General features: G+C 48.1%; 1 long non-coding RNA gene across 1 annotated transcript; it reads right to left on the minus strand.

Moving 5' to 3' along the window:
- Positions 1-6183: 6183 nt before the first annotated feature.
- Positions 6184-17250, minus strand: LOC111835685 (uncharacterized). The gene is made up of 3 exons (XR_002836273.2): positions 16910-17250; positions 15495-15797; positions 6184-6489 (listed from the first exon to the last, which is right to left on the minus strand). It is a non-coding gene; the product is annotated as an uncharacterized lncRNA (long non-coding RNA).
- Between the last annotated feature and the right edge of the window lie 6177 nt (positions 17251-23427).

Consider the following 23427-nt stretch of genomic DNA (forward strand, 5'->3'; position numbering starts at 1 on the left):
TGGGATTGTAGGGTATCGCTAAAGGATACAATGACACCCAATTACGAGTCACATCCGTCTGATTCCTCGCGCGAGATGCGGCAGCCACATCATAATTAAGGATGGTTTTAGCCACCGAGCGCTCCTGAGATTGCCTCCGCTCCCTCATTAGTGATCGTTTCCGCCATTTCCTGTCACGGCTGTGGGGGGGGGGTCACCACTAACGCTCACGATGTCCCCCACCTGCCCCCAGCTTCTCTGCAGCTGTCCTTGTGATGCTCTCGGTGTCCAGGCGTGTCCTTGTTTATGAAAGCGACGGGCCTGCTGTCGTCATCGTCGTCCCCCCCCCCCCACCACGTCCACCCCGCACCCTTGTTTTCTGGAAAGCCAGGTGCAGAAGGATGAGTCAGAGATCTGCAAAATTCCTTCATCCCCCTCCTTTCCCAGAACAGTGAAGCAGCAGGGTCCCAGGACTGTGTGTGCATGTCTGTATATGTGTTAATGTATTATTTCAGCGTGTGTGTGTGTGTGTGTGGCGGGGGGGGGGTCTTTCAGTGAATGCCATTGCCCCCCTTAGGTCTGTCATTCCCTCCCAGCCTCACTTTGTTCTCAGACTCTCAGACTGTGAACCCGCTGACCTCAGGAAGAGGACGGGTCACTCTGGCCGCCGCTAAGCTTGACATGCATGAGGATGGTTCTGACTGACGACATCCACATCAGCTGATCGTCCTGCTCCTGCTTTGTCAAGATGCCCGAATATGATGGCAGGAAATCAAGGCGAACTGAAATTACAAGAACTCTCAAGTCCTTGAGGCACCCAGATCGTCATAAATAAATTCTCAACAAATACGGCGGCCTCTTGTTGGAAATGCCATTAATTTCCTGCTGCATTTCCAGATGCACACGGCGAAAATGATTTTCCAAGGCAGGGAGAGAGCCGGTTAATGAATGGCCGATCAGATAAGTGGTGGGCCTGTTTTGTCATCAGCGCGTACCCTTGACCTACCTGAACGGTGCGTCCACACACACCTCTCTGGCTTTTCCTGCACAAACAATGGCACTCGTGTCAAATAAAAGGTCTCCTGCTGGCTGGTTTCCCACAAGCTTCGTCTGAGCCGGATTCAGCCGGCCGACACCCAGGTCGGGTCGAGAAAGGGGCGTGTCGGCATGATGGGCGGAGAGAAAGCGAGAGAGATACAGATATGTGTCAGCGTCCCCAGCTGAGTGGATTCATTCGTCTGCTCCACCTGAATGTGCACCCGAGTGTGTCGGTCACAGTCCCGGAGACCAGACCACTTAGGACTGGGACTGAGGGGGTGGTGTCCTCCTAACCTCAGGAAAACGCTCCCGACTGTCACCCGCTTACGACAGAATGTCATAGCAGACATACCCCTACCCCCAGCACCGGTTAAAAGCCAACACCTTGACATATTTTACATAATAATCTCCCCTCCGTCCTCCTCGGCGCTCGTAGGAGAGGACGATGCGGCAGGTGTTTCTGCCGAGAATGAGGGAGGAGCGGGAGGGAGCAGGGCGACGGGACTGAGACTCCGTAGCCACCCACCTTCCTTATGGAGTGGGTGTACGCAGTCTGTGTGCTGACATATAAAAAAAAAAAAACGCATAGAGATTAAGTGGAAGTAGACTAGCATGAGATCATGCGAGCGCTGGCTCATTAACTACACTTAATATAGGCTGTCGGGGGAGCCATCTGTTCCTGGCCGTCTCTGCCAGCGACGATGCGCTTCTGGCCTCCATGTTTTCCCTGTTTATCTCTCATTTTTAAAGTTCTTTATATATATTTTTGGAGGGTTGGATGCTGATTTGATTAAATACAAGGCAGCCGTGTTGGACCCTCTTTGAGTGACCAGAACATGGCTATTTGGTCCCTTTTTTGACTTTTTTAAAGCCCATCTATTATGTTTTATCTTTATATTCCTTTATTGTTGGGCTATCAGAGGGTCCATAGGACTCCGCCTTCTATTCGGTGCATTACATCATCACACGAGGCTCCCTGCACCGTCATAGCTCGTCAGTATTGGTACGTAAGCAGATATACTTTATTGGTCCCTGGGGGGGAATTACTCACATACTCATGTTTCTCACCTCACCTGCTTGCAAGCTACAAACGTGCATGATTGGAATAAATTAATTGGATGTAATTAACGGCGGTGCGTGTTCAGACCAAAGCGAAGGAGACTGTAGACTGACTGAGACTGTGTTTGCATGGTGAGGCTGTGCTTCTCTATCACTCGCCTTTCCCCCCTCACGTTCGTCTTAAAACCGGTTTTATGTTGCTTCCCTCTCACCTGAAGTTGGGTTTCGACTTTGTGTATAAAGCTACTTCGACTCGACGTGATCAGAGAGTCTCGAGAACCTGTCTTGGGTGCCAGTGAGCCTTGCACCAAAAACCTCCGTTTCAGCCGAAACTCGGGAGAGAAATCGAATGTTTACAGGTAGTAGCTGTGAACCCTGGACCTGCAGTGTTTTGGGCTGCTCTGGGAAACTCCCCTGGTTGGGAAAGCTTAGACGCCACCTGACTGAGGTCATTTAATGGAGCAGGAAAATTGATTTACTGTCATATTTAGAGTCACAGACTGAATGCATCTCTGGCTTATTCTTTATCAGCATAGACCAGTTATCATATCAGTTGTCTCACGTCGGCCAGTGAAGTGTCCCTTCCCAACCGTTTTTCTCATTCCACACGATATCCCAGGAAGACGTACACTGCCTAGGAATATTCCTTCCAGTGAAGGCCGATGGGTCACTGTAATTTGAGGGTTTTGCTTACAGGTATGGTGGTCTGCTCATTTTGTGCATGGGGTTCTGGTCATGGTCAGTAGTACCTTTCCAATATTGAAAGCCCTGTGGAAGTCTTGTGTAAGTAATTACATGGTTATGATAGAGTTCATTATGTGTTTTATTTGCTTGTCTTGTTATATAATTTCTGAATTCATGCCAGTCAGGCATCTCGATCAGATTCTGGTTAGGTACATGGCACCTTCACCCCCTTACTCTAAACCCCAGGCTGCCAAGACACCCCCCCCCCCCCATCACCAGACAACTTGCTCCTACTTTATGGAATCCTGAGTAAATGCCGTGGATACTAAGGCGTTTAGCTGTCCCTCCCTCCAGCCGTAATCCCTTATTTCATAATCCAGATACATTAGCATTTATTCAGTTACTTGAGTCATTGAAAAAATTATTGTCTTCAGTTATTGCTGCCTAAGACATGTAGAATTGAGGCAGAGCAGTACTCAGGGACACAAATACAGAACGAGTGTTAAACCGGGAGCCGAGAATGATGTTACTCAGTTATAGGGGTTATGCTGCAGTGTTACTGGGAGACACGCCGACCAAACGTGGTGTGATTTTTAATAAGACACTTTGCTAAGCGGCGTGCTGAGATCCGCTCGGCCATGTAGGGAGACCTGGAGCTGCCCAGAAAGAGGCCGGCTAGTAATTATACACGAATTGCACGTTATATAAATTATATACAAGCCGAAATAGATGCATGACGTAAAAGGGCTTCTGATGTGCGCTACAAATCTTCACATGTAAATATAAGTAAATATAGGGCAGGTTTTTTTTTTAAACCCCAGGGTGCACTTTGACTCCGCCATCAGTGTGGTTGTGAAGTGGCCTTGCCAGGCTCACGCGGTTGGCCAAGTTGGAAGTTGTGCTCTGGAAAAGGGTGGGGCCCCCGTGAGATTCTCCCACCCCCTCGGCGGGGAGGCAGGGAGCTTTTCTTGGCGGGGGTCTCCTCACTTCCTCCTGCGCTGAGCATACCGAACGTGTCATTTGTGAAAAACCAAACAAACAAACAGAAAAGGGATGGACAGAGTTAATTATAAGGTGAAGGTTCACAGAGGGAAGGGCCAATATTAATGAGAACCTTCAGATGGTCTGTGGTTGGCCACTCTGGCCTGGGTGGAAGATCTACAAAAATATAATGAAATGAATGTGTTTTTCTGGCATGAAATCGTCCCTTTATGGTTTAAAGGGAAGCATGCCTTGGATTAGTTCAGGTTGACTTCTCAGGTGGGTATTTCTGAGTGCCGTTTAATCATGGTTGAGCATCAATGTCCTCCAGTGTGCTGCAGAGCGAGCGGCAAGTTTAATGCAACTGAATATAAGCATGGTGGCATCATACACAAGCACAATACTGTCTCAGTCTAGAATCCTGCTGTTGCACATAGGCTTTATAATGTCTTGGAGGAGCTCAGTGATGTCATATACAGGTACAGTGATGTCACACGCACAGTGATGTCATACTGAGGCATCAGGCAACACCTCCTGGATGAGGTCATTTTTTTGCAGGAAGGGAGTCATACTCCTGCTCCTCCGTTCTGGGGCAGAACTGAGACACACTTGGCTCAGAGATATTGGGTCTACCCAATATTTCTTCCTCCCCTGGTCTTATGGGGGTGGGGGGATATCTGGGGACTTCAGTTGCAAGGACACCTGGAATAAAGTGTGTGTAAAGGAGACCCTTAATGAGGAGATTTCAAAATAACCTGCGGAGGCGTTATATATAGAACGCTGATGAGACCAGAGGCTAGACGCTTTCCAGACGGGGTGCAGAGAGGTCACACCAGAGCTGGGTGACCCGCAGGTGGCCGATGGATGAATTCCTCTGCAACTTTTACTTCAGCTGTGTGTTTCTCCCAGGCAGTATTCAGATCATTCTAGAACAGGAATGGGACACAGAGGACAGTGACAAACAGCTCGAACGCGAAGGCAGGTCAGCCTCTTCCCAGAGTCCCGGGAAGGAAATGGCTGCGAAGACACTCCAGCCACGTGCGCCAACGTTTATCGAAGAGCAGCAGGGTTGCAGGAAACGGTGTAGGATCTCCTGTCGGCCAGTAAATGAGTGGAGAGATCGTCGTCCTCACCGGTCAGGAAGATGCAACGGAGCGCATCCCGTGAAGGGCCACGCAACAGACCACAAATGACAAAGACACAGCCTGCTGGGGGGGTGGGGGTGCTGGCTTTGTGGGTCAGGGTGTTCAGACAGTGAGGCTAATTAGCCGCTAGCTTGGAATATTAACATCCCACTATAAAAAAAAAGCTAAACCCTCACCACTGAAAAACCACCTAACGTGTGGACTCTGTCCACCATTTTAACAGCATTCGGTTTTTATTACACTTTTTAATTACCACCCCCCCTCCCCTTTTAAAGCCAGTAAATTGCAGTTTGAGTGAGGGTGTGTGTTGTTTTGAGGTTTTGCTACAGCCTGGGCTTCTGGGCTGAACCTTCATCACTTTGTGAGGATTTATCTCCCCGAGCCTTTGGGTAACGGTGTTGCTACGCTACATCCACAACATTCCAGCCCTGACATGCAGGGGCCACCAAACGCAGTGTGTTTACACAGCAGGCCGGCTTTTGGGAGTAGGCGGCTTTGGCTTTGATCGTCCCCAAGCTCCCGCTGCCACCTGCACGGCTGCAAACGGGGCTGGATAACGATAATCGGAGAGCGACTCGCTGGGAAACGTCACGCAGGAAGCGGCTGCTCAGGTGCCAGGAAAACCGCAGCCTGGTGACGCTCGTGTCTCATGCAGCCGGGACGGCCGACGTCGACTGGCATCCTGCACCCATGAATGGACCAGGCCCTCAAGCAGGCTATCCGGCTGCGTAAATAATGAAGCATTGAGGTTTTATACCTGTCGACCATTTGTGCAAAGCAACCGAATGAGATTAACTAACGTAATGACTTTTTACAGGCTGGCGTGGCAGATATCACTGTTGGCTCAGACCTCCAGGGCAAAGGGTCCGACTCCCTCTCCCAGCTCTATGTGTGTGGAGCTTGCTTATTCTCCCAGCATTCCCTTGAGTGTACTCCAGGTACTCTGGTCACCTTCTAGGTTGCAATTTAGTTGATTTTGTATCTCTGTATTGGAGTAGCCTATGGAGTGTATGTGGCCTGCAATGAAGTGGCATTAATCCAAGCTGTCCCCTGCCCAGTGCATTCTGGGATATGTAGTCCTTTTCAACACCCTGCTGAGTATTGATCACATGCACCTCTCCCTTGGCTTTTGCTGTTGCGATAATCACATCGGGTGCATGTGGCTATGCCGTTTGAGCAAGGGCGATGCTGTCCCCATTTGGGTAGAGTAGAGCACGACAGGAAGAAGTGACATTTAATTAACAGAGGTTTATTCAAGTCAACATTCATACAGTCGGATCAAGGGGGGGGGGGGGGGGCGTCCGGCCGGCCACCGAAATGCATGCCGTACCCACGCTGTCACCACGGGAAGGACAGGATTACGTGGAAGTAGATGAAGAGGACGATGAGTCCCAGCAGAATGGCGACGAGCAGCCGGGAGGACTTTGTCGCAGGAATGCCGGTCCGTCGTTTCCAGGGGCCGCCTTTCTTCATAGTCCGACCTGTAGGCTTCGCTAAGCCAAGAAAAGACAATGGGGGGGTGGGTTGTTTCTTCTTTTCCAGACGCGGGAGTTTTTCCCTGGTTCGTCTCTCCTCGCCACTCTAGGCAGATGAGGACCCTGCCCTAGGGGACAAGGCTGAGAATAAGTCTTTGGCTTAAAAAGGAGCGTAGCAGACAGAACAGACAGCAGCACGCCCAGCTCTGTCCAAAGGCAGGAAAAGAGAGGCTGATGAAGCCACACCCCACCCCACCCCCCCGCCCTTGACGAGCGGGGTAGGGAAAGGAGGGGTTCATTGCAGGGGCTGATGCAATCAGGGACCCAAAGCACAAGGCAGGTGGAACAACCTACTCAACTCATCTGGGTGGAACAAGGACTGTCCCTGCCAACACCCCCCCCCCCCCCCCCACGCTGACAAGCACATCTCGGAGCACCAGAGAGGACCAGCTGAAGAGCTTGTCCTTGGCATTTTGGCGGAAAACAAATCTTTTTTCTTTCGGTCGGCTAGGAGGTGCCGGGGGGGGATGTGTGTGGTGTATCTAATGCTAATTTGGAGGCCGTCGGATAAAAACAACAACGAATGCACAGGGACGAGGACAGTCGCAGCAAAAAATATGTGCCGTTCATTGTAGAGTGGCAATGATGCTGGTGCTGCCAATGGAGAAATACAAGGACATTCTAGAAGCTTCTAAAATGACGACAATGGTGGTGTAGCTTTGTGCTAACCCAAAAACGCTAGCTAGGTCTCGACAAACATGATCGTGATAGTATATTCATTGTCCCACAGAAAATTACACTGCTTTGATCAAAATCAAGGATGAATATCTCAGTTAAGATACGTGTCTTTAGGCTGAAGTGGTCTGTATTTCCATGTGCAGACCTCTTACTTTGTAAGGAACATGGAGCGTAAGGCTTTCTCCTCTACTGCTGGCACCACTGATTCGTTTTTTCCAGAGTTAGTACTTATTATAAAATGTCAGTAACACCTGTCTAAAGGTCAGGTGTCCTATTAACTTAATAAGCTTGACCGCCTCTTCTCGAAGGGTATTTCTCTTTCTTACATGTTGTCATCCCCACTCTCGCCCACAAAGGAGCCGTGTAGTGCTGCTAGGGGATCCATCTTGGAGCCCATGTCTCTGCCACAGCGAGCTTCCTGTTTCCGTGCTTTCACACTCTGGCCGCGGCACCATCAGCGGCACTTCTCAGGCCCACTCGGGGCCCCCTAAAAGTCTGGTTTGGGGAGAGACAGACTTTCTCCCAATTTGCATTTCAAGGGCAGTCCAAGCTGTGTGTCATTTTCCACTTACGGAGGTCCTTCACAGTCAGATGTGTTCTATAAAGACGATGTGCTAATTGCTTCCCAGGTTGCTCGTTGGACACAGTGATTGACGGCACAATGGCTGCGCTCCTGCCGGGCCCTTGAGGAAGTGTCAGGTTCACAAATGAGCCGTTTTCCATACCGGAGGAACTCCTGTTTGAGTAGACATGCTGTCCTAAGACTACTGCAGTCCTGCAAAATCGTAAATGAACTGGAGTTAAAACCACTTTTTTATGCTCCAGCCTAGATTTATGATTTTCTTCTTCATAATATTTTAAACCCTGTCCTCCCATCCTGCCAAGACCTCAAGCACAGAGTCGGGCATTTTGGCTGAGCCCAAACCCAGAACGTCTTAATGTCAACAGCCATCAAAAAGTGACAGCCGCTTGCAGGTGACAATTAGAATAGAATTTACCGGATGACCGGAGTAGATCTACTGTTAGAGCTCTCGGTCCCAAAGAGCCTCACCTTTTATGTGGAGGAGGATGCCCCAGATAACATGGGAAGGCTTTTTGGCTATCTAGGCCAAATCGGCTGCTTGGGGGAGAGACCGCAGGGACGAGCACCAGCAGGGACGGTTTCAAAGAGCCCAGGAAACTAGTTCACGTTACTGGGACCTCATTCTAGATGACTGCACCCTCAGTTCATCTGAGCCTCGATGTGTCTTAGAGTTACAGTATGCTCCTGATACAAGCCCCACATACTAATTTAGTCCTTGGTTCTTATTGGTTTTGTCCAGCAGAACATGTCCAATGTGTTATTTAGCCTTAGTTCACTCTTGAGGCATCCCCGAGGCAAGAGTCAATGTCAATGTTTTTGCTCAGAATTATGTTCAATGGCCCCTAGCATATTTTGATAGGACAATCCTCACATGACAATGCTTTGATCACAAGGTTTGGCCTAGCCAACACGTCACAACATCATTTTGCTTTAGAACTCTTTGGAACTTGAAATGCTGCAAATGCTGCAGTCGCGTTCTGCTCTGTGTGGGCCGTTGCGTGATTTGTGTGTAGGTGTGTGTGTGTACGGGTTCTCTGCAGCCCGAATCTGATCTGTGTACTCTTTTTTCGAGAAAGCAGCTCATCCATCTCTTCACCATAATGCTTCTGTTGTGGCACCATGGCGTGGTGCAGGCAGGAAGTAGGTGGGGAAAAGGGTGACGATCCACCTGCGGCTCCACGACAAAAAGGGGTTTATTAAGGAAACTGGGTAAATCTAGAAAACAGAAGGGACCAAAACGGGGAAAACAACAACTAACTACAAGGAACCACAAGGAAACAAGGTCCAGGAACAAGGCAACACTGGGATCAAAAACAGGCAAGAGAACAGAGCACAAACTCAGTGACTCACTAAGGATCTGAACACAGGCAGGAACCTAAACACACAGGATCACCAGGGCAAACAGGAACAGGTGCAGAGTATAGTGAAATTAACAAATCAGAGAGGACTTGGGACAATAATGAACCGGTGGGGCAGATTACAATTAAACTAGCATGAAACTAAGGAACCTTACAGTAAAACACAAACAGGGCAAACCAAACAGAGAAGCAAAATAGCTACAAACACTAAGAACAACAGAAAAATCAATAATTAAATAAAGCAAGGGAGGCTGACTTTAAACCCATGGTTGTAGGGCTACAGCCTCTGTGCTGCACACTCAACCCCTTGAGCCATGCAGCAGTCCGAGGAGCAGGGGAACACACAAGGGTTAGACAGGAGTGAAAAGGCGGGATGGTCAGCGACACCTGCTGGCCAAACAGGGTAGAGACATGAAGGGTAGCTGCTAACCCTGACAGCTTCAGCTTCACATTTCAAAGTCCTTCAACTAAAGCAATGAAGCAGTACCTTTTCACCCGAAGGGGTACGTCTAGCCGATATATTTTATGTTACTGCCTAATTAACTTAAAATTTATGTCTACCTGGATTTCTCTCAGGACGCTTTGGACGCCTGACATGGTGCCTACTAGGTCACTGACAGCTGTGACACACATTTTTGAAAAGAACCTTGTAGCCAGAACTCATCAATAAATAACCTGTGAGTTTCTGTCACATGCTTCCTTAAAATTGTTTTCTCATGCCTGACTGTGTCTGAAAGAGGATGAAGGCAATAGTAGAAATTGTGGAAATACCAGTGGAAATGCTGTTTAAGCCATAGGACCCGGTGTCTTGGGGACTGGGGCAATTGTGCAATGGCTAAGAGAGTGGAATATAGAACCTTTGAACACTTACAAGTAGTTACGCAGACCGGGATGAGTAGAACAGACTACTGTACTGTACAGAGGGCAAGATAATGTAGGTTTGGACAAAAGGATCATCTGAACAATCAAGTTTTTGTGTGTCGTTTGAACAAAGATTAAAACGTAACTCTGTGCTTATTTTGGACTCTGTGCACAGTTAGGTCATTGTTGATGGGATTTGTTTGTTTAGTACTCGAGCTGCTTGTGGGGATATTAGTGCACATGATGCATGGGAAGGCATTGTGAGCAGAAATAGCACACAGCTCTGCGCTCTGTGACTTTAATGCAGGCCAGAGTGACACGGTGGGCGGGGGGGAAATCCTGGTGTGATCTTGGGACGCTTCCATTTTTAGACGTGAGGCCTGCCCTCTGGGAGATGGCGTGGCGTGACTCTCGTCCCGGGCAGAGTGGCTGGGGGGGCATGGATTAACTGGGGGGAGTGACTAGCAATATTCTCGCTTCCCCTGTCCTGGGATGCCTTTGCCCTGGCTAGCAGGGTGGATGTGCGTGGGTGTGGTCAGGATCCAGCAGGAAAAGAAAAACACTGCACCACAAAAAAAGAGAGAGAGAGCGAGAAAGAGCGAGAAAGGGAAGTCTGAGCAGGAGACTCGGGGGCAGAGCGGGCGATGATGAAAGTGATAAACAAAGCTGAATCAGTCACATGCAAATGGCCCCCATTTCCCTGAACCGTTGCCGCAGTTGGGGCTTGCCTGCAGCCCTCGTGCGGTCACATGGCTGCCCTCATTTCTCTTCCCTTGGTTTGGCTCTGTCCCTGCAACCCCCCCCCCCCACACTCCTACTATTGTCAGGTCATCCGCTTGCTTGTTCAGATGGTGCAGTGCAGGATATGAGGGGCCTGAGCTTTAACCCTTTGCTGGGACCTGCCACCACAACACAGAACATTTTTTAGCGTTTTGGGCCGTAAGTACAGATTATGCCTAATTACTTTGCTCGAATGTCAAGTGATTTTTTTTTTTTTGCCGAACTTCAGCCTAAAATCTCCACACTGATGGCTACATCCTAAACCCCCATGATGCAATGCAGTTCACCGTAAAGTTCACTGTTGCAGTTCGAATAGAGCTGCCACTTAATGACCTGAGAAACTTTAACGATCGGGGTGGACCGGAAATGCATCCCAGGATGTGACACGGAGTGGGCATCCCATTAGTGTGTGACAGGCTGGCTTCCACATGGCCATTAACACATGACGGGGGAGGTCGAAGAGGGATTTCTAAGCAGCTGGAAAAGGCTCAGTTGAATCCATATTAGCAAAGACATGATAAAGGCTACGTTCACTGGTGCTTCCTTTGAGGTTGATGCCAAGGTTTTCCAGGACTGAGGTGTAGTGGGATAGCACTCAGGAGACACACATATAGCCCTGTGAGGTTTGGTGAACGTCAAGGCTTTGGGGTTTATTTTGGGACTTTAAATGCCCTGAACCGCTCCTAGGATCATCCTCTACAGCATGTGTGGGGGCTACACAGACCCCCTTAAAGCCATTGCAGTTCACTGCGACACTGGTTCTGATGCCCTCCAGCCGGTTGCTAAGCGCCCAAGCTCCTGTTAAAGACAGCTGGCGGGGGGGGGGGGGTCCTTTTTATTTTAACTTCGCTGCTGCTGCCTTCCAGCCTAATCCTCTTAACCTGGAATCTCACCGGCGTCCTTCTACCTCCCACGCATGCATACCTTCCTGTGAGTCACATACTGTGGACAAAGCATAACCTCCCACTTCTGTGTGATGCCAGCCAGGTCTGCAATGCCGCCAGAGAGCCTCCAATCCCGGGGTAGCCAATCCTGATCCTGGAGCGGCGGTAGCCAGTAGGTTTTCCATCCTACATGGTCTCTGATGAACCACACCTGATCTCAGGCAGATAGTAACTCATCCGGTAGGACTGAAAACCTGCAGGATTCCGGCACTCTAGGATCAGGGTTGCCTACCTGCTCTAGTCACTCCAGCTGTCTTTGCAGGCCCCTAATTGTAAGACCCACATTTATAATACTGTGCAAAAGTCTTAGGCAGTCAAAGGAAATGTTTAAGGCTCTTCATCTGGGCAGTAAGTGTCAGTATCAGTATCAGCTTCATCTGGGTGGAGTGATGGCTCCTAGGCTAAAGGACCCGTGCCAGCAAATGGAAGGTGGCTGGTTCAAATCCTGTGAACCCCTGGAGTGATTCTACTCCGTTGGGCCCTTGACCAAGGCCTTTAACCTGCAATTGCTTCCTCCTGGACGTGACTTTAATCATCATCAAGCCCTATAAGGAGGTTCTCCAACTTACAGGGACAAACTTTGGGGTCGGTGGCAGGATTGGCACTCCAGCCACCAGAAAACAAACCACATGACTGCACTCAGGCTCTCGTCCCTGAGGTGGTTTGTCATGTGGTGGGTGTGGCCACGCACTGTAATCACTGCATGCTCCTTACACACTGTAATCACTGCATGCTCCTTAGCTACCTCCATCTGGGATGAATGGAAATAACATGGCACTTCTTCTCAACAGAGACCTTTGTAAATACTTTCTGTCCATGAGAAGGCCTTGTATACACCCCCCCCCCCCAACACTACTGAAAACATGGCATTGGAATCAAGGAAGCTGAAGACCTTAAGCAGACTCACTTCAGGATTGCCAAACAGCGTTGATGTTACAATTACTGACTAAGGTTCACAACCCTCCCTGCACCATCAGGGAAGCCAAAGAAATGGAAACTCAGGGGGAAGTTGGGAAAGATTACACGTGTTTACAGACATCTGTTTTTCCAGTTTGGGTTCCAAACAGTGGTCACCAACTTAACAACCTACCTTGGAACCAGTATTGACACAAAACGGCTGTCTGAAAATGAAGAATTTTCAGTTTATACATATAGGAGTTTCTCTAAATCCGAAGGTGCTTTAAATACTTGATTGGTCACGGTGCCAGAATGTACTGGGATAAACCAGCAGAACCCTGTTGCAGTTATTTACCAAAGTGATTAAATCTGTAATGCTTTATTTCCCAGCTACATTAAAATCATCTGACTTGATGAAATGGGCTCATTGTCCCCAGGGCTTTGTTGTCCTGACTTTAATAACTCTCTGTGACCTCAAGAGTCAGCTGGAACCTCTGGACTTTGCTCGCAGGATGTGACGTGCGGACCAGACTCCGAGCAGCTGGGCCCAAAGTACTTTCTCGAGATAACCGGGCCAGCGGCTGGCTGCCTGACAGAAGAACGTCCCGTTTTGAGGCAGAACTAGGAATAGCGTTTTATTTATTTATTTTCTTACCAGGTGCTTTGATCTGAAGAAACTTGCATAGCATGCAGTGTTATACTTAAAAAATCCATTTATACAGCAGGTTGTTTACCAGTGGAATGTTCTAGAAAGTCTCAGCTGAAAGTTCACAGGCCCAGTTCCTAAATCTGTGGCATGAGCTTTGAGTCAGCCTGCTCGGCCTCATTGCTGGACACATGATAGCTGTGATATCTCTGGGCAGAACTGACCCAGCTCATGAATTTACTTTGTTCTGCCATATTCCAACAGGAACATGGATGTTAAATCATTTGTCTGAATAAAATGAGATAATACTGGATACTGGTCAATTGTACTTTTGAATTACTGATCTTTAAATACCATTAGCATGCAGACTCTCTGACCTCCACACGACCATTAAGACTGTATTAGTTAAAGAGGGATTTCTATGCAAAACTCAAAACCTCAAAACTGGATAAAATGGGATCGTGGTCAGTTGTCCTTCTGAAACATGCAGTTTGACTGCACGTCTAATTTCCATAAAGCTGCTCTTTCCCCCGACCTCCTGCGAGTTCTTCAGCTCCGTGTTGCACCAAACCCCCCCCCCCCCCCCCAACCCAATGCTTGGGAAACTAAATCATTTCCCCTTGGCTCGTAAATCACACTCGGTAGATAAGTCATTAAGGATGTTTTATAACCGAATTAAATAAACAGGATGACCTCGGGGAGTAAACAGACGGCCGGGTGGGAGGACTGGACTGGACCAATCCCAAGGCAGGACCACAGGGCCTGTACGGTCTGGGCATGTAAACAGCCCCTCCCTCCTACACGTCCTAGTGGGGCTAGCTGAGGATAAGCAGTGTATCACATTTTGGACAGCGCCTGGCCTCCATCCTAGCCCGCAGTGGGCGTGTTTGTTTTGGGACAGCGTGATGATCCATGCCCTGTAGACGTATTTACCTGTAGCTCTCCTGGAAAGGGACAGCCCTGTAGACATGTTTACCTGTAGCTTTCCTGGAAAGGTGTCTGCTGACCCCATTTTCATGGCATTTCTCACATTTATAAATGTGTTGCAGTCCAAGTGGAATCTCAGTACTCAGTTCATACAGAGAGGCCCGAAACAGGCATTCTGGGGTTCTTGAGGGTTTAATGACGCTGGAGTCCTGTCTCTGTTGCCTTGCCAAAATACACCGCCCCCCCCCCCCCCCATTCCTATCCACGAAAGGAGCAGCCAGCGGGGTGGAGGGGGAGACACCGATGGCGGGCGGGGTGAAAGAGGACAGCGGCAATGACAGCAGAAGCCGCAGTGTCTCAAGCCCGGCGCCCCACGTTGCCCGTCGGAGCGGCTGGCCTGGTGAGGGAGGGTTGCCATGGCAACATCCAGGCCGGAGCCAAGGAGTGGGAAAACAATCATTAGGTGAGCTGGCCTGTGAGAGGCCTCAGGATAGAGACTTTGCCAGAACACTGTGTTCCTTCTTCTAATGACACAGGGTGAGCTCGAGGTCGGCCGTGCTGCACGAGGCTGCCGCCGGCACGTGTGCCAATCCCGGCGTCAGACAAAGGGGCTTTTAATTCTGTGTGGAGCTGTCGAGCGATTGAAGGGGTGGGGGGGGAACGAAACGGGCCGCGTGATTGACAGCACCAATACTGCCGTCTACCTCCCTCTTGAACTGTGCTCATGTTCCTGTCGATCAAAGAGGTCTACCTTATGGGGATATACTGATATATATATATATATACACACCGATGTTGCGTCATTCTTACACATCAAAAATCAACCTTATTACCAGGAGACTACAGAGTACAGAGTAGTGCAGTTAAGTAGACCATGGCTGACGGCTAACAGTGAGATCTTGGTTGACCCCTGTGCGTCCTGTGAAGAGCAGTGGTGTCCTCAAGCTGGCTAGATGTGTTGAGTTGTTTACCCACACAGTAATACATTGTATGTGGGCTCCTTCAACTTTGTTACCTTGTGTAGAATAGCCCATCCTTCCTTCCATCCATCCATCCATCTATCCATCCATTTTCTGTACCCACTTGTCCTATGCAGGGTCGTGGGGGTCCAGAGTCTTTCCCAGAAGCTACGAGTGCAAGGAAGGGAACATCCCAGGAAGGGAACATTCCAGGAAGGGAACATCCCAGGAAGGGGCGCCAACCCATTGTAGGGTGAAGACTAGTATTTTCTTAAAATTGAATTTGCAGTGTGCATGATACCTGTCTTCCACTAGCTCTAACTCAACCACGCCCCTCGTTGCCATCCAACCTCCGCTGGAGGCAGGTGGTCCCAGTGGGACCTATGTAAGCAGACGGTGGTGGGTGGGGGCGATGCGCTTTGTAGGGCAGATCGGTTTACCTGACATGTGATCTTTCTGTGGCGCTGAGAGAGCCGCTGGTGGTGAATGAAAGGCCCCGGCTCATGGCTCTCTCAGGGCCGGGGTGTTGGGTGTCCTCCCCGGCCGGCCTGCCTTCTCAGGGCCGGGGTGTTGGGTGTCCTCCCCGGCCGGCCTGCCTTCTCAGGGCCGGGGTGTTGGGTGTCCTCCCCGGCCGGCCTGCCTTCCCCTTCACCGTCTCCGAACACTCCTCTGCCTCCCGGCCCGCTGCAGCCGTATCACCTGATTACAGAGGCTCGGTGTCCTATGTCCTTGTTCTGGGACATCTGAAGAGAGTATCGGTGCATGATTACACAGCGTAAATTCCTTTTTTTTTGCCTAGTTGACCCTTTTTCGCCAGCAGGCCCTTCTGTGCATGTTATACTTTCCCAGCTCACTGTGGCTGGTGTCTTGTGACCTTTTTTTTGTGTTCGCGATGTCATGGGCTGGTTTCCTTACCTTCTGACCCCTGAAATATACAAACTCAAACCTGATCGGCATGTGGCAAATGCAGGGGCATAGGAACCATGGAGGCCCAGGTTGGGGGGAGGGGGATAGGGGGGCGCTGAGAGAACATAGACCTGTGTATTTAAATAATTTTATGTCTTCCCCAATATCACACCCTTTACGACCTGGGAAGTTTAAACCTGTAATCAGCTCCAATTAGTGTGGGATCACCAATTAGCCAGTTTATAGAGATGCCCGGAGATTAGGCTGGGTTATTGAAACAGATGCTCACATACAGTATAGGGGTCTTTGCAGCAGCAAGCATTGAGGTGCTGCCTGCAATCAAGTAAAATATTAATGGTAAAATATACATTCAGATCACATGATGTTGAGCTATTTGCTTGAGGTTGATTTGATTGGCCCTTATATGACAGATCTCCTCCATTACTGTATGTGTGCATTTATGTGTATGTGTGTGTATGTGGTCATCTATATATTACATTTTGGGATCCAAACGACCCCACAATGTGATAAAACAGGTTGTCATTGTTGGGATTAGAGTTATGCCCATAGAAATGGATGGAGAGTCCCCACAAAGATATAGATACATAATGTGTGTGTGTGAGACTGTGTTAGTGGTGAAAGGATACCTAGCATTTCAGTCCATGTTTATCATCATCTTCAAAGATTCACATGTATATCATGGCAACCACAAAGACTAGTACAGGATACTTCTTTTTAAGCAGACATAAGATATGTAACAACATAATTATTTACAGTGGTGGACAAGCCAAGAGGCTCAGTCACAGCAAAGTAATAACTAACACTGACTGCTGTTGCCTACTGGAAGCAGTTGTCAAAGAAAACCCAAATACCCCCCTCTACCGGTTGACTTAAGCTAGCCTCCCCTACCATTGATGGTGGTATCATGGGTTAAATGCTGTTAACTCACGATTCCGCTGAGTCATGGTCATTGGGAGACTGCTGGCATGAGGACGGCAGCCGCTTTGATCCAGCTAGGCCAATTTCCCATATTAATCACTTCCTCGACTGTACATTGTTAAGAGAGTTTACCCAGGGCCGCCCCTTTCGTGTTCCATTCCCTGAGGAAGCTTCCGTTGCCCCAGCGATCTCCATTGTCCGCTCAGAACGTGTTATGTGGTATTGAAACATAATTCCATTTAAAGGTCCTGGCAGCTCTGCTATTGCCAAGGGAGCCACAGGATATCGACTCAACTGAAATTCTTTCTGTTCCCCTTGGTGACGTAAGTCTACTGTAACCTTTCCGTTCCCTGCAAGGCTTGAGTCACGACAAGCCTTAACTCTTGGTGGAGTCTTGTATGCAATCAGAAAACATGGGGGAGTTGTACTTTCCAAATTTAGATTTGAACATTCTTTGAAATGTTCTGCTGTGAATAGGGCAGTATTCTTTGTCGCTGTAATTTAAAATAGCATTTTTTTCAACAAGGCATTTTATTTAATGAGTGCATATCTGCATAACTTCCCTCCTTTCAAGCTACAAATATGAAAGGTGGCCCTTTCAACTCGGAACTTTCTGATTGACTACAGACCCTGGCCATTGAATTTTCGAGCCGTCAGCGCACTTCATCCTGGGAAACGACAGATGGGGTCACCGCAGGTCAGATTGTGTCAGGAGGCTTTGTCGCGTGGACACAGCTTCTCCCGGGCACCGTGGGTAAATACTAATGGAGATGTTTCTGATTCTGATTACCGATGCCCGTCTTTCACCGCTGAACATGCAGATTTGCGATCTTAAGTATTACATTTGGCGGCTGGTTCAAATACAAAACACATATTTAAAAAATTATCCAACTGTATATATCCCAGTCATCCTAAAATTATTATGTAATATGCACAATGACATCAGGATTCTCTTGTGCTGTATGTTATATATATTATTTACATTGCATATATATGTCGGAAAAATTCATGCGTTATTGATATATGTATTCTTCTCTGTTTAATGTGGTATTTAATGTGGTCAAAGCACATAGGGACAGGCCTTTTCGAAACCAGGTAAACCAGAACATTAAAGAATGCCTTCAAATGTTTGCAGAAGCTTCAGAAGAGCTGCAATCATAATGCCGGTGAAATCAAGCATTCGCATTGTCACGTCGTGCCATTTGCAGAATCGCCACAATGAATTCAGAACATCGCCCCGGTAGAACATCAAGTACGAACATACATGGGATGAGTCACCGATTCCATGTTGTTCTGTTGGCCACCTATTAGTTGATTGCTACCAAGAACAAGGACACTTGCGTGTACATATAGCGTTCCTGATCAACGAGTGCGTCAGACCAACCAGAAACCTTATATTGGAGTGTTGCCATGGCAACCGCATTGATCCTCCAAGCGGGGATAAAAAAGCAGCTCTTTTGGATGACAGACCCTCATATACCCTGTTCAAGCGAGCGTGTCTTCCCCGCCGTCGCCCCGGTGAAGAACCGCAACGTGGTATTGCTGAGTGGCGCCCAGAGGTCAAAGGTCACATTGTCATGCTGTGAATCCATCAGACTTGTAGCAGTGCAGCTCAGCTGACAGAGAAGGCTTTGCTACAGGAACTGACAGAGGGGTTTAAGCAGGAGGGAAGAAAGGAAGATATAATTGGTGCCATTAAATCTCTCATTAGCAGTGATACTGCAGGGCGCAGACATAAAGAGATAAAATCCCACCTTATCGCGATTGTTAAATGGCTCCCTGTTTCATCAGCAGTGCACTGCTGATGAGTTACCACCAGATAGAAATATAGATATTTATTCTGTTAATGATGGCATTGCCTCCTTTTTTTGGCACTTGACTTTTTACTTGGGACTGTAGATCTGGGACACCTTTGGCTAATTTGGGATGGCATCAGACGGACGAGAGACTGAGGGACGGGGCTCACTTGATGCATCCTCTTTAATTAGCAGTGTGGACTTGTGAAAAACGGCATCCGACCTTAAAATCAGCCGCCGCGTTACGTGTGTAAGTCATTTCTGTGTGTTATCAGAGAACGCCCCTCTTTCATTGGGCCTCCATTTAATCTGCCCTGTCAGGACAGCCGGCCGTTTCTGGCCTTTGTGCTCCTGTGATTGATACCCGTGGGACATGCCCCCCCCCCCCCCCCCAATTTGGCTGGGCGTAACTCAATTCGTCTGAGGACAACAAAGGAGGAGCCGGAATGAGAGTACAATGGAGGACATCCCCACGACGGGGAGGAGGGCAGCGTGCGCTGCTCCGTTTTTGGACTTCAAAGCGGAAGGAGGCCGATCGCATCCCGCACTTGATGATTAGTAAAGAAGCACGGACAAAACAAATGGCTGAAAAAGAACTTTGTACATCATATTGGATGGAGCGGTAATCAGGTTCACCTGACGTCTTTCCAGAATGTTTTTGTACGAGCTATTATGGGATAGACAGACTCAGTTCATAACCACATGTGTCTCAGTTGGGTTGTAAACACAGAATGGTGTCAAGTGCACACTCACATTCCTGTGTCTTAATCACCACGGAAACCGACCCGTCGGAGAGTCATGCGATGGATGAGAAATGACTGGAGTCCTGCAGCCCCCGGCCACCTTGCATCATCTGCTGCTTCCGTGCCTCAGCTAATTTGACGTGACAGTACCGTGCACCAGTATTAAGGTTACATCCAGCGCCTCTCGCAGGATGATGCTCTGCTTGTTGTGTCTTCCCTGACACGCATGACTGGGGGCGGAAACCAGACAGAGCCAGTGGCTACACACACACACAGACACACACAGTGGTGTAATTCAGCAATTACAGAGGGCCAGCGTCAATTTTACATGCTTAGCCTGGTTTTTACTGTATGTTCAGTTTTACATTCTTGGTCTTTTTGACAGTGGTCGGAACATAAGCATGGTTTTGTGTCATTCTTGGCTTAATTGGTTGACCAGTGACACAGAACTGTTTATAAGCAGTTGGCTTTTCTGGAATTTTCCTGTAACTACATATACTGCATGGTTACACCCTGGAAAGTACAAGACCCTCATTCAATGTAAATATCTGCCATGCCGTTTGAAGAAAGCTTCCTTCATCATATAGACTGATTGTAATCCAATGCTTCTGATTTTCCATACTGTCTTATGTATGAAGGCCACATTTCAGCATCCATTCTGAACCTCTGTCTGCTTTTTTGCTGCTTGCCAGTGCTGTCCTACTGATCCGGAACCGGAAGATGGTACTGGTTACGCTTCTGTTTTTAATAACACATGTAAGGTCACCATGCACATGAAGGCTGGCATCCCAAATAGCCTTGAACACATGTTTTGTTTTGATACTGATTATGTTCTGTGTTGTCTTCTGGTTCGCTCTCACATTAATATTTTTAACGCGGTCATGTTTGTCTGATATGGTGCTGGGTCATGCTTGTAACATTGTTTTTTATTCTTTGCTAATCAGTTTACCGCAACTTTGTTGCAAAGGGCCCTGTCTAAAAATATACTGAACTTAGCTAAATTGAATTGACTACTGTATAGTACTGTGTGATGCATTGTGGGAAATGGTCTCCTGGGGACTTTGTGTCAGGTGCACTGGGCTGTCAAAGGAGACACGGTAGATGGAGCAGACACTGGCTGTTATATCTTTTCTCAAGATATGGTCAATTTTCAGGCCCTAAGGGCCGGCCGGGCAACTCTTGGGATCTGTCAAGGCAACCGCAAAGGAGGGGCTAACAAACATTGCCAAAATAAATCCCCACCAACCCCCAATCTCATAATATGAGACATGAGAAGTTCGAGAAGCTTTTTAGTTGCATTGGATAATGTAGGACAGAATTCATACCCCAAAAATTTGAAGTCTTGAAATCATCAGCTACTTATTACCATTGACTAAATTGAAAGGATGCGGCAGAAATATTTCTGATGCAAGCGCTGTTTTGAATGCATTGAGTTATTTTGCCGTGTCTTCATTGTCTTATACACACAAGATAAAACTTTCCTCTTTATTTTCCATTTCAAAGGGAATATATCACACTTGAGCAGAGTCGGTACAGACATCATGCAAATGTAAATTGACTCACAGCTTTAGAAGTCCTTTTGCTAATCCATTAATGAATATTAAAGCAGGACTATTTTTGCTTTCCTTAGTTAAACACCTGAATTTTTAATTTGTATCATCAGCATTTAAGCTGATTTGCGTGCCGCCCCCGATGTCGCTGTGCTGCACCTTCGTCTCAGACGGATCGGTAAAATCGAAGCACTTAGCAATCTATCATTTTTTTTTTTTTGGTTTTAAATCCCTGAAGGTGCATGTCCCAAACAGAGACGGGGTGTGTCTTTCCTATTTATGCCACCTTGACTTGTTGCAAAATACTTCCATCATTTTTGCTCCATTTTTTCGTTTCCTCCGGCTTTTGTACGTATCGGGAGATTTTAGGTGTGGGATCTCACCTTGCCGGAGAGGTGGTTCAAGGTGGAGCTGCAGTTGATAAACAGATTGGAGGCACAAGGCAGGAGGTGCATTAAGAGGCAAATCACTCCCCGTCCGTGGGGCGAGGCATGATATTACCGTAAAAAACGACACGATGTCGTCTTGGAATTTTGCCGGCGAAATCTCGTGCTTCGTCCGTGAGTTCCCCAGAGCCGTGGTGCCAGACAGCGAGCGCCCTTACCCGTCTGACGCACACACCTGTCCCCACGCATCTCCCCTCCGCGAGGGGCATCAGATGCGCTCGGTCTGCTTCCCCCCGTCGCCATGACGACAGTCAAGTTGAATCAGAGAGATGGGAAAAAACCCTTGAGAAACAGGATGGAACGTGGGTGAACGTGAATGGCGGGGAAAGTGAAAGTCAGATTTTATTTTTTTTTTGTTTCATTTATTGTTTTGTTCAATGAGGTTTTCGCTGGAGTTGTTTTGTCTGAAAGTATAGCTGAGTCATGTCGTGTTTATCGCCGATGGGGTCGGAGGTGCCAAGGAGCGCCTTTGTTGTCTCGGGAGTCCATCTGAGTGTCTAAGGAGCGAGACCAGCCTCAGCTCTGAAGTGCTGTGTGGCCCATATGACTGTTTATGAGGCCTGGGGGGTAGCTGGACACACAGGTCGCTGTTGATCCCATATGGCATAGAAATCTGCTTTTATTAGAGATTATCATAGCGACTCAAGCTCAGGAAGATCACTTTGAGTCCACGCAAACGGCTTAGTCGCCTGACTCTTTCTTAAAGATAATCACCAATCAGGTATTAAAACTCGCTAAATGCCAATTTGCTGCAACCTGGAGAGTCATGCAGTGATAGGATGGCTCCACCCCCGTGGAGATCAGCCTGCTGAGAAGGATATCTTGATGCAAATTCCACAAGAGCCTGTTCTTTAATGACATTTCCTCAGAAATACCCCCCCCCCCCCACCCACCACTGACGGCGCCCTTGAAACAGGCCTGGGCTTCGCTGTGAGGGGGGGTGTCTTTGTGCCGGGCATTCCTGGAGCAGGTCTTGTGATTGGGCGCGATGCCTGCTGGCACCTCACTGACTGATGCCGGAGCAACTGGGGATGCTGGGAATAGGGGGCTGGGGGAATGTTAATGACGTGGCCACAGGAAAACGGGGATCATGCGAGATTCGGCGTGAAGGGAGGTGAAAATGCCCACGTGTCTGTTTTTTTGTACGCCTCTCTGGACCGAGGCTCACAGACATTCGAAGCACCTGACCTTCTGGCAGAGACAGGCAAGCTGGATGAACGATCACAGCACCGGGTCGCTACAAATATAATGAAAGCGTGGGGCGGGGGAACGTTTCTGTCCAGACTGATTCAGGAGCCACTGAGTAAAAAAACTAGTAAAAAAGTCATTGATATTATGGATGTTCTTCCGAAACAATGAATGATCACACCAAAAGCAAACAGATTCACTCAAACACTTGGAATTGTTCTTATACACATCATTATTTTTAGATATTTTATATATATTTGCTCTCTGAAGAACATCAGATTAGTTGGCCGTCCATTACTGATATGTTGCAATCAGGCAATAATATCTGCAGATTGTCCCCATGACAATTTGTTCAACATAATTCGAGCCTATGGGATGTTAAAATTTTAATTCTTTGACCCAGTTATTTCTGAATCACAATCTGAATTGAAAAAGAGCTTTTTTTTTGGTCCCCTTGAATTACAACAGAATGAAAGGTACTATTTTTGTCTTCCTGTCTGGAGGAATTAAGACAGCTGGAACACTATTTGGGGAAAAAAAAAAAAACACGCTTTATAAAAAAATAAGCGTGTGAAATTGTCACGAATAATGTGTGTCACTTCAGCTTTAGAAGTGCTGTCTTTTTAGGCTCCTGATGTTGAATGTCGCCCAGGAAATAAGCTGTTTAGTGTGATAAGAAAGATCAGGCTGGGCTGGAACGGTCATCACCGATTTCATGTCATGCCATTCGGACTGACGCCGGCTGCCGCAATGGTGTCCCACGTCTAAGAGGATGCGGCAGCGTGTGTCCCACGCCATGTGGGCT

Source organism: Paramormyrops kingsleyae, chromosome 3 (genome assembly GCF_048594095.1).
Source record: "Paramormyrops kingsleyae isolate MSU_618 chromosome 3, PKINGS_0.4, whole genome shotgun sequence".
Lineage (NCBI taxonomy): Eukaryota > Metazoa > Chordata > Actinopteri > Osteoglossiformes > Mormyridae > Paramormyrops > Paramormyrops kingsleyae.